Consider the following 12,861-nt stretch of genomic DNA (forward strand, 5'->3'; position numbering starts at 1 on the left):
ACTGGCATGTGACTCAGGCTAGCCAAGCAAAGTTGTCTATCCCTCTGCACAGAGTGGATAGTTCCAGGAGTGCCCTGGCCCAGTCTGAGCCTCTAAGACTTAATATCTGAACGTTGTCAAAGAGAGAACCTTGCTCTTCTGCTGGAATTTCAAGCTTAAAATATAATAAACTGAGAATTGTTGGGAAATGTATTATGCTGCTTCCATTACATAGAGGAAATCGTGCCTTAGAATAAAGGCAAGACAGTGCGGAAAACAGAGCCAAAAAAAAAATGGAGAAAAAGCCCAAATGATTGAGATTCTGGATCCAGTCATGCCTGAAGCTGAAGTGATTCTGAAATTTTCATGTGCTCCAACAGATCTCCCCTTTAAACTCATTGAGTTGGATTTCTACAACAGACCTAACACATGTGTTTTCTAAACAACAACTTCATGTATGTGTGTATTACTTTTTGTGAACAATAGTAAACAACCTCACTCTTTCTTGAAGCTATCAGTGTGTTCCTTAGAGCTCATTTCTCTCACTTTATAGCACCAATTTTCTACTCCATATTCCCACATATTGTTAATCAGTTCATTTTTCATATGTCAATTCAATTTAAAAATAGAAAACTAAATAAACATTTCTCCAAAGAAGACATCCAAATGTCCAACAAGTACATGAAAAGTTGTTCAACATCACTAATCATCAGAGAAATACAAATTAAAACCACAATGAGATACCACCTCAGACCTGTTATAGTGGCTATCATCAAGAAGATAAAAGATAAATTTGGGCAAGGATGTGGAAAAAAGGGAATTCTTGTGAGTTGTTACAGGGAATATAAATTGGTGTAGCACTATAGAAAGCAATATGGAGGTGCCTCAAAATATTAAAAATAAATCTATCATATGATCTAGCAATTCCACTTCTGGATACATACCCAAAGGAAATGACAACAGAATGTTGAGAGATCTTAAGCTTTCCCACATCTACTGCAGCATTATTACAACAGCCAAGACATGGAAACAACCTATGTGTCTGTCAAAGATGCATGAGTAAAGATGCAGAGTGTGTATATGTCAATATGTGGCTTATTATGGCTTATTATGATATTTTTAGCTTGAAGTTTCAGAGGAAGGGCAAGGCTTTCTCTCTGACAACATTCAGATATTAAGTCTTAGAGGCTCAGACTGGGCCAGGGCTCTCCTGGAATCATACACATATTTATATGTATATACACACACCGACACACCCTGGGATATTATTTAGTCAGAAGAAAAACAGATGTCTGCCATATGCAACAACATGGATGAGCCTTGCAGACGCTATGTTCATTGAGGTAAGTCAGACAGAAAGACAAATACTGTATGATAGCATATATATGTGAAATTTTAAAAAGCCAAACTCATAAAAACAGAAAGTGAAATGGTGAATACCATTGGCTGGAGGGTGGGGGAATTAGGGAGATGCTGTTTAAGGGTATAAACTTGCAAAGAGTCATAAAAAAGTCTTAGAGATTTAATGCACAATATAGTGAACATAGACAGCAATACTGTATTATAATCAAACTTACTAAAAGACTAGATCCTAATTATTCCAACCACTAAAAGCAAATGATCATTATGTGATGTGATAAAGGTACAAATTATTGTGCAGTGGCAATCATATTACAACATATAAATGTCCCAAGTCAAAGTCTTGTATACCTTACATTTTCACAATTTTATATGTCTGATGTGTTTCAATTTTTAAATAAAAGAAGCTCGCCAAATAAAAGGTGCCTTCCTTGAAAAAAGGAGCTATGTCTACCTGACCCCATGATGCCTAGTTCTCCACACATTGTTCAGAGTAGGAACTCAGAAAACCCTGCCTTGCTACTCTCCATCAGCAGCTATAGACATGCATTAAGTTTAGATTTCAACTTGGGGGATAAATTGCCTTACAGCTTTCTCATTCTCATTATGTTCATAAGAAGAGCCCTGCATGGGATTTAAGTCTGTGGTCATGTATTAATATAGAAGAATCAAACCCAGAATCACTGAATGTTAGAATGCAAAGAAACTTTAGCTATCAGAGGTTTTCAAATCACCTCTACAAAGGCCTAGGATTATGCATGGATGTAAACGGGCAGAGTTTCAAAATCTGATGAGAGAAGCAAGTAGTTATATTAAATGTGCTAACCCCACACCCCTGTTTCTACTAAAAAAAACCCCCATTTAATCTATTTTAAAATTGAGAGTATGAAAACACTCTTGTGCTTTAAAAAAACTTAGATTGCAGATCTAATCAATGCTCTTATTCTACACAAGGGCAAGTAAGGGCTAGGGAGGAGAACAGCCTGCCCAGGATCCCTCGGAGGTCACTGACAGAACTGGGTTAGAACTTGGTCTCCCAATAGCCAGGTCAGTATGTGCTCCACACTACTGTCTGCTTCTCCAGATGCCTTTGAGTCTCCCATCTCCCAAGGCTTATGAGAGTCCATGACAGTGACTCTCCAAGGTCCATAACCCTCATACACCAAAATCACCTGTGTGTGTGTACACACATGTGCACACACACCCAGTCGCTCAGTCATGTCCAACTCTTTGCAACCCCATGGACTTTTGCCCACCAGGCTCCTCCTTCTGTGGAATTTTCCAGGCAAGAATACTGCAGTAGGTTGTCATTTCCTACTTCAGGCGATCCTCCCAACCCAGGGATCAAACCCACGTCCCCTGCAATGGCAGGTGGATTCTTTACCACTGTGCCACCTGGGAAGTCCCCAAAATCATCTGAGTTTATTAAAAACCCTAAAGGCTGGGTTCCACCCTAGACCTACTAAAACTTACAGTCAGGTATGGGGTTCCAGGATGGGGTTTTTAACAAGCATGCACTAAAGTTCAGGAAGCACAACTCTAGAGTCCATCCAGAAATGGAGGCTCCTGTCAATCTTCTCTGGAAATCCTATTCATCCCTACCAGTTCCCTGCCTGGCTAACCCCGGCCTCCTGGGGAGTGGTAATTGAATGTCACATGTTGAGAATAATCCTAGAAAATCCTCTGTCATCATGCTCAAGTCCCAACAGCTCAGAGTAATTAGATCTAGACAGGGGAGAGGCACAAAGGAATAGCATATTAATGCAATTTGAAGTTTCTGAGGTTCATGCAATGAGGGAGACCAGGATCAACAAAGGAAAGCACGCCATAAATCCCAAGTGAAGGGCAGCATGGGGAGCCACAGTAAACCTGGAATATCCCAAGTTCATTTCAGCCTCTGTCACCCTTGCTGTCTGTCCCCAGTCTGGTGTCCCATCAAACAAGGACATGCATACATGGTGGCAAACATGGTCCTTCGCAATGTTAAGCAGTGATGGATTTAAGAGTTTCCCTCTCCTCAACTGGCTATGTTTCAGCAACTTGGTTTCTAATAAAAACTAAGAACACTTCCTGATCCTTCTCCAGATCTATTAAGTCAGAAACCCCAAGAAGGGACTCCTCAGTTCAGTTCAGTTTCTCAGTCGTGACTGACTCTTTGCGACCCTGTGGACTGCAGCACGCCAGGCTTCCCTATCCATCACCAACTCCTGGAGCTTACTCAAACTCATGTCCATCGAGTCAGTGCTGCCATCCAACCATCTCATCCTTTGTCATCCCCTTCTCCTCCCGCTTTCAATCCTTCCCAGCATCAGGGTCTTTTCTAATGAGTCAGTTCTTCGTATCAGGTGGCCAAAGTATTGGAGTTTCAGCTTCAGCATCAGTTCTTCCAATGAATATTCAGGATTGATTTCCTTTAGGATAGACTGGTTGGATCTCCTTGCAGTCCAAGGGACTCTCAAGAGTCTTCTCTAACACCACAGTTCAAAAGCATCAGTTCTTTGGCACTCAGCTTTCTTTATAGCTCAACTCTCACATCCATACATGACTACTGGAAAAACCACAGCTGGGACTAGACAGACCCTAGGATCTGTATTTTTATAAAGATCCCCACTGATTTTTACGTAGCTAGCCCAACTCCAAATTACTGGGGACCCCCATACAGGTCCACATTTGAAAGTTGCTGGATACTATATAAAAAAAAAATTAGGGTAGAGAATGCATTAAAAAACAGGGCCTGAAAGGATGAAAGAATTAGAAAGTCGCCATCTTTTAACTACTAATGAGAAGATGATCTAGACAAGATCGTCAGTATATGAAACCCACTAGGTGAAAAGTTGTCATGGTGGGAACCAGGCTGACATCATGGAGCTTAGAACAACTTGACATTACACACCTGGGATGTGGTAGAAAAGAAAGAACCCATTCACCATACCTGCCTATAAGGTCACCTAATTTAAAATGTTGAGTCTGAATATAATCACATTCTAGACCTAATACCACTTTATAGGAAATACTGGGGCTAAAAGAACAACTTAAATAACCTAGGAAGAAGTAATCAACTAAGTTCTTAATATGCGATCATCAACAAAAGAACCCAATTTCTCAAACAGGCCAAGGTGATATCAACAATAAACTATTCAAGGACAGCTTTGAAACAATCTGGGAAATTTAAATGTGACTGGTTATAGATGATATTAAGGGGTTATTGTAATTACTACTAATCATAATATTTTAAGTCATTATCAGTTAAGCTAGTTAGGAAGAATTTACTGCTAAAATGACATGATTCTGGCATTTACTTTAAAACGCTTTTCAAAAAAGGAGAGGGATAGTCAGAACAAGATTAGCAAAATGTCAATAACTGCTAAAACTGGGTGTTTAGTTTGTTATATCATTCCTTACTACATGTACTTTTAAACAGCTCCAATTTTTTAAAAAATTTATATATATATGTATATATAAATTCTAGGCACAGTTATTCATCCCTAGTAGGAAATGAGTCCTGGTAGGAAAAGGTGAGTGGGTGGATAAGAATGAAAAAATGAACAAGCAAATAAAAATATAGTTTACTAAAGCATGAGGGGCTGCTCAGCATTGCCCCATATAAATAATGAGAATATCTCTTTAGACATTCATTCATTTTTGTGTCAAACCTTATTTCAGGCCTGATATTTAGGTTCTCTGAGGTGAAAAGTAACTTGGAGTGGGGGTGGGGGCAGAGAAGGGGTGAAGTGAGCATCTAGCACAGTGACCAAAATTCTGAAATTAAGACAAAATATAAAGTACAGAATAATAATTAAGAAAAGCTAACTATGGGTTTCCTTCATGATCTAGTGGATAAGAATCTGCCTGCCAATGCAGAGGACATGGGTTTGATCCATGGTCCAGGGAGACCCCACATGCCCCAGAGCAACTAAGCCTGTGCACCACAACTACTGAAGTCCATGCGCCCTAGAGTCCTTTGTTGCTCTGCAACAAAAGAAGCTACTACAATGAGAAGCCCCATACACCACAACCAGAGAGTAGCCCCTGCACAACTAGAGAAAGCCCACACACAGCAATGAAGATCCAGCACAGTCAAAATAAATAAATCTTAAAAAAAAAAAGTTAACTAGATTGAGCTCTTACTCTAGGAACTTAGTATTATCTTATTTAATCTCACAACACCTTTAAAGGTAGCTAACATCACCCCAATTTATAAAGAAATTGAGTCTCAATAAAGTCAGGTAACTCACCTGAAGTCATGCAGGTTATGGGGTTGTGGCGGGGGGAAGTTGGGCCATCACAGGGCAAAGGGAGAACATGTGCTTGGGAAGATGGAATCAATTCTTGCTTGCTCCTCACAAAAACAACTTTAATGATGGAGAAGTCAATGTTCTTGCTCTGAACAACCGGGCAGCCTGAAGGCCCAGGGGGCATATAGAGGGTTTTGTTAGTGCTACCTGTTTTCTTTTGTCTCTGGAAGAGGAAGGAAGCCTGACACATTTAGGAAAGTGGCAACTTCTGCAGAGGCTCAATCCCTGAGATTATTTCCTCCATGATTTGCCTACCCTTCAAAGTCAGTTCCCACCAAAAGAGTCACGTCTTTGGGGATTGAGACCTTGGAGTCAAAGAGACATGGGACTTGACCTGAGCCCCATCACTTAGCAGCTGGTGACACAGGAGGGCGTATGGTTCTTTCTAGGTCCATGAGTGAAGTGGGATGACAACTGTCCCTCACTCACAGGGTGATGACAAAGTTTCCACATCACGTGTTTGACCCCATGCAGGTGATGAATGAGTATCAGTTGCTGTTGGGATGATGAAATTTCACATTCCACTGACATTTTCCCTTCTTCCAGACCCCTTGAGCTCACTGGCCAGTGATCTACAGCCATAAGACACCAACATCTGGCATACAGCAGGCAGTCAATAAACATTCATGTCTCTCCCACAGGCTTCTAACATTATTGACTTGTGAACATGCTCCTCAACCAGCGCACAAGTACAGAAGGTCAGACTGGGCTTTCAATTCTGTATCCCCCATTGCATGCAGCAGAGCACTAGGGTTTCAACAAATGCTTCCTGAAAGACCTAAATGAATAGCAAAGGGTTGGCTGTGTCTATGGAACAGAGTGACCAGGGCCCCGGGCACTTTTATAGCACAGCCTCCAGTCGAGTCCATTCCTACAAGAAATACTGCAAAACCTAACCAGTCCAGTGGGAGGTGATTCAAGCCCCAGGTGACCAGAAGCAATTTCTCCCGACTCTGCAACACCCACCTCCTCTCTCCGCTCTGCCAGGCCAGGGGGTGGACACGTCCCTTCCGGTGATTTGCGATGCCTCTGCTGGGATGGAGGGAACGCAGCAGCGGTGACAGTGCCTAGCGGGGACGCATGCAGCAGGCTGTCCTGCTGGAGAGATGCAGGCTGGCCACAGAGCCGAGCACGGGCTCCCCCAGGCAGGGCGTGCTGCCGCGCTGACCACAGCAATTCATCATGCTTAAAAACCTGCCCACAGGAGGGGCCCTGCACAGAGGCTGGGGAGCCGAAGCCGCAGGTTCTCAGGGAAATTCAGGGCTGGGATCACTTTTTGGTTTTTTGTGTTTCTCTTTTTCACCAAGCCTAAAAGGAAGGTGAGAAACATCCAATCTGCAGGATCCTGGGAGGAGCACTCATTGCGGACTAAACAATCAAAACAATGTATGAAAACTCGACCTCATCCACGAGACAAACTCCCTTTTTCCTGCAAAGTATTTCCTCCTGTCCTTCTGCTTTAGACACCATTCCCTGTGCCCAAAAGAGAGCTCAGTTTCGAGACCCAGGTGGTCTAGCCCAGCCACTGTGTGACCTTAAGCAAATCACTTCTGCCCTCTTGACCTCAGCTTCCTCGTCTCTAAGAAGAAAGGGACAAGCCAGATCAGGGTTCACAAAGTTAAATGATTGGGTAGAAGCAGTTTATATCTATATCTGTATCTATATCTATACCTGTATTGCTATTGTTCTTTAGTTGCTAAGTGCTGTCCAAATCTTTGTGACCTCATGGACTATGACCCACCAAGGCCCTCTGTCCATGGAATTCTCCAGGCAAGAATACTGGAGTGGGCTGTCATTTCCTTCTCCAGGGGATCTTCCTGACCCAGGGAAAGAACCTGCATCTACTACATTGGCAGGCAGATTCTTTACTGCTGAGCCACCAGAGAAACCTATACACACACACACACACACGCACACACACACACATACACACACACATATTTATTTATTTAATGAGTGGGCAGATGGCAATGGTGCTAAGCTGTTTACACTGCCACTTGACTAAAACCCTGGAAAGGTGTAACAAAATAACACAGCAAAACAAAACTCTCACAAGGCTACCTGTTTGCAAGCCACATTAATTAAAGAGCTACTGAGGACTATTTTACTTCTATGCATTCTCCTCCACTTTCTTTCAAAGGTGTCTACAGTTTTCTCCCATGGCTCTGTCTGTGTGGTGCCCTACCAGAGTTGGCAACAAGTGCATTCATGGGAAGTAGCACTGGAGCCCCGCAAGATATTCCTTCTCCCACAAAGTGAGTGGAGAGAGGTGAGACAGAGGGGTGGGGACCAGAGGGAGAGCAGTGGGGGGATGGAGAGGGAGAAAAAGGAATCTCCTCCTTTCAGTCATTTCTCAATATCCCTACAAGTGAGAAAACTGAAACTCAAGGAGGTTACATAATTTAGCCCTAAGTACCTCTGTGCAGAGCAGAGACAGGATTTAAACCCAGGCCTGACTAAATGAGAAGACCCTGCTCTCTTCTTTCTCCCCCTATCCCCCAAAATGGGGTCAGTGAGAGCCTGGTTCTGACTAAGCCAAACAAAAAAGCACCCACCACACACACATGTGGGATTCAGGGGAGAGAAAAAAAAATACATTCAGCAGCTAAGCATTTCAGAGGCAGACGCCTCCCTAAAGTACCTTACTCTCCCCAGGACCGCTGGTTTCTAGCACCTGCCTGCATTCTTCCCTTTGTCTAGAAATTCCCCGCCTCTGACCAGGCTCGAAGCACCAGTTAAAGACTTCCTCCTCCAGGGAGTCTTGCTGATTCATCCCTCTCTGCCAGCCCTTGAAGTTCCCCCTCTACACAGTTGACAGCCCATATTACCGGTAATAAAAATATGAATATAAGGCACAGCAGTAGTAGTTTTTATTGAATTCTAACTCTATGTCAAGCTCTGTTCTCAGTGAGTAATAGATGTAAAGTTCAATCCTTACAACAACCTGTGAGGTGAGTATTTTCACCCTCTTCCTCCAGCAGTAAAGTTAGGTAATTTGTCACAGGTCACAAGTTCAGAAGCCACACGGACCACAGGGACAGGATTCACACCCAGGCAAGTCCAGCCGTGGGTCATCCCTCACCATCCCCTTGCACAGCCTCATGGTCCCAAGCTTCTTTACAAACAGCCTCCTCATTTTTCATCACATGTCAGGCTCATGGCAAACTTCAATTATAAAAGGAGAGGAATCTTAAAAGAAAGCAAAAAACCTGTTCAGTTAGGAAACTTGCCAAAGGAACATACTGGGTACATGATCATTCTGAGAATCCAGGTCCCATGGACCCCCACCCCCACGACTGGACTTGTAATTAAGTCTTGCAACCAACCCTGAAATGCCTCCCAGAGGTGGCCTGGCTGGGGCCAAATCTTAGGTTCCGTTCCCATGATTCTTGGAGGGCATCAGTTCAAACCGCACAGATTTCAGGATCAGGACAATGCAGTTCAGTGCTCGCTCTGCTATTTAGAGGCTGTATGAACTTGGGGCAAGTGTTCCTGACCTGTGAAGCATGGCTGACCTTCCTCTACCTCTTTGGGTTATCAGTGGAGTTGACAATGGCAGGGGGAGAGGGGCTGTACCCTGCGAGTACACAGGTCCTCAGCAAACATTAATTCCCTCCCTCCCTCTAAGGGAGCGCAAGGAATTCCAAGATCCCCTGATCCTAAGACTCACAACATTTCAAAGTCTGATTACAAACAAAATAGGACAAGCAAAACATTGATATGGAAACCTTCTTTCCTCTCTCTCAAGAGCACTAAGGCAATCTCCTCAACCTTTGAGATGATGCCCATGTTGATTTTTATTTCCAAACTTGCAATTTGGCACCCTTCTCTAAGCTTTCCCCCCCCCCCTTTTCCTTCAAGTGACAGGCTGAGCTGTTACTTTAGCCAAAAAAAAAAAAACCAGGCTGAAGTCTGCACCCTTCCTTCCAGAAGATAAATTATGTTGGTTTTTGCAGTGAGTGAATTGGGGCAGGAGAGAGATTTCACTAGAATAAAATGTTCTGGCTGAAGAGGTGACTTGAAGTGGATCTGCTTTGTTTGCAGAGGTTTCCAGGCCCCTTGATGTCCTAGGGTTGCTACTTATTTCCAGGCCATTTAGTGTGGCCTTGGGGTGGGGGGGGAGGGTGTAGGGTGGGCAGAAGACTTGGAGCACAGATGGCCCTGGGTGGAAGGGTCCCAGCCATTGGTAAGCTTGCCTTTCTCCTCTCCCTTCTCTTGGGAACAAAGCTATAAGTAGAGATAGGAAGGAATCCTATTTCTTGTTTTTTTAGGAAAATATCACACCCAAGGAGAGAGAAGGCTTCCTTTCACTGACTCAGCATTTTCCAATCAGTGCAACACCCGCTTCGTGTGGTACAGGAGATGATTTTGGGCAAGACGCGGACACGACGTTAAATCATGTTGAGTCACTTCGTGAAAAAGTTATTTCCTTTCCAACTCTCCTGAAAACCTTCTCATTATGAAGAAGAAAGTCTCCGTTTGGTACCAGTGTGTCTTTCTAACACTCTTCTGCCACTTCTTAATCATCCTTTTCAACAAAAAAGCAGGCCTTGGCCAAGGTCCCTTAGGCAACAGTATCTGCAAGAATGTAATTACTTTTTCTATTTTTGTTATATTTACTTCCACATCGCCTACTTCTTAAAGCAAGTGGTAATGGCTTCCCATTTATCGTAGTATATAAAGATCCTTTTAAAATAAATATACATATGCTTTTTAAAGGGAACTGATTTTTTTTAAATATTGAGTAAATAATATAGCTGGTTCCCCGATATGGCAGCAATCATAAAGCTAGGATACAAAACACTAAAACTGAAGAAATACTGGATTAGTGGGAAAGAAATACATGACATGCAACTTTTTCCTCCTTCTTAAATTAAATAATATATCTTGTTGCCTTGTTCTTTCCAGCTGAAATGAAAACTGAGGCTAACTTCCTTTTTCCTTTGTTTTCCCAAGGCTTCCCTAGCAACAGAGGAATCTGCAGCTGAAAAGAAATATGACTGCATCATCTTCCTTTCCCTTAGATTCTAGGTGAATGCTTTGAGCAATATAAATGCTCACTATACTCATTTACTTATTCATTTATTTGATTAACATTTGCAGATGCCCACTCCTTTGAATCCTTCGCCTGATAACAGCAAAGAAGAAAGCCAGGTCCCTGCCTTCCTCAGGCTTCTAGGCTTGCTGGGGAGACTGACTCTAACTACACAGGCAACTGCAATGCAATTCATGAGGACTGGAGTGGGCTAAGAGTATGATGCTCGGAGCACCAAGAGGGGCCTAGAGGCAGCTTGCTGGGCAAGGGTAGCTGTACAGTTGACCTTGAATTGCATGGGTCCACTAATATGCAGATTTTTTTAATAGTAAATACTACCTGTCTGTGTGCTCAGTCATGTCTGACTCTTTCAAGACCCCACAGACTGACCGACCGCCAGGCTCCTCTGTCCATGGAATTCTCCAGGCAAGAATACTAGAGTGGGTTGCCATTTCCTTCTCCTGGGGATCTTCCAGACCCAGAGATCAAACCCAAGTCTCCTGCCTTGCAGGCGGATTCTTTACCACTGGGAAGCCCAGGGAGCAAAGTAGAGGGGGAATATTTCCATATCCTGTTAATTCATTCAGTAAAGAAATACTGATAGAGATTTTATTACGTGACTTCCAGGCACATTGGAAGATAGTGGGTTTAGACTGTGTTCTCCAAGGACTATAACACTACACAATCCAGGATTGGTTGAATCCACCAATATGGAAAAATACGGAACAAAGGAAACTGGTAGATGATGAGCTATATATAATTTACACAGATTTTCTTTTTTTTTTTTTTCATTTATTTTTATTAGTTGGAGGCTAATTACTTTACAATATTGTAGTGGTTTTTGCCATACATTGACCTGAATCAACCATGGATTTACATGTGTTCCCCATCCTGAACCCCCCTCCCACCTCCCTCCCCATCCCATCCCTCTGGGTCATCCCAGTGCACCAGCCCTGAGCACTTGTCTCATGCATCCAACCTAGACTGGCAATCTGTTTCACACTTGATAATATACATGTTTCGATGCCATTCTCTCAGATCATCCCACCCTTGCCTTCTCCCATAGAGTCCAAAAAAGTCTGTTCTACACATCTGTGTCTCTTTTTCTGTCTTGCATATAGGATTATCATTACCATCTTTCTAAATTCCATATATATGCATTAGTATACTGTATTGGTGTTTATCTTTCTGGCTTACTTCACTCTGTATAATGGGCTCCAGTTTTATCCATCTCAGTAGAACTGATTCAAGTGTATTCTTTTTAATGGCTGAGTAATATTCCATTGTGTATATGTACCATAGCTTTCTTATCCATTCATCTACTGGTGGGCATCTAGGTTGCTTCCATGTCCTGGCTATTATAAACAGTGCTGCGATGAATATTGGGGTACACGTGTCTCTTTCAGTTCTGGTTTCCTCAGTGCGTATGCCCAGGAGTGGGGTTGCTGGGTCATATGGCAGTTCTATTTACAGTTTTTTAAGGAATCTCCACACTGTTCTCCATAGTGGCTGTACTAGTTTGCATTCCCACCAACAGTGTAAGAGGGTTCCCTTTTCTCCACACCCTCTCTAGCATTTATTGCTTGTAGACTTTTAGATAGCAGCCATCCTGACTGGCGTTACACAGATTTTCAAACTGTACAGAGGGTCAGCTCCCCTAACCTTCATATTCAAGGATTAAATGTATATTGTTACTGTTAAGCCTATCATCTCTAGAGTAATCAGACACAGACACAACTCCCAGTACCATCTCTCTCTTGCTAGGAGAGAGTGGGCAAATGACCTCAACCTCAGTCCCAGTTTATTAAGTAGGGATAATCAAGTTATCTTCTCTTAATAATATGGAGAGGATTAAATGAGACAATGACTATAAAATCCTTTAGCATGCACCCAGCACATGGTAAATGCTCAGTAAAGGCCAAATAATTTCTTACAGCATCTTTCATCCAAATGCTATCTCTTATATACACACATACACACACGCATAATTTCATGCAAATATCCCTGCCTGAGCAAATTCTATGTGAAAAGGCAAAGAGAAGTTAAAAATGTTCTCAGTGACTTCCCTCGCAGTGGCGTGGGTTTGACCCCTGGCTGGGGAACTAAGATCCTGCATGCTACATGGCATAGTCAGAAAAAAAGAAAGTGTTCTTAGAGCACACAGCAGATCTAGGACAATACTAAGGAAAAATA

This window comes from Cervus canadensis, chromosome 4 (assembly GCF_019320065.1).
Source record: "Cervus canadensis isolate Bull #8, Minnesota chromosome 4, ASM1932006v1, whole genome shotgun sequence".
In the NCBI taxonomy this organism is placed as follows: Eukaryota; Metazoa; Chordata; class Mammalia; order Artiodactyla; family Cervidae; genus Cervus; species Cervus canadensis.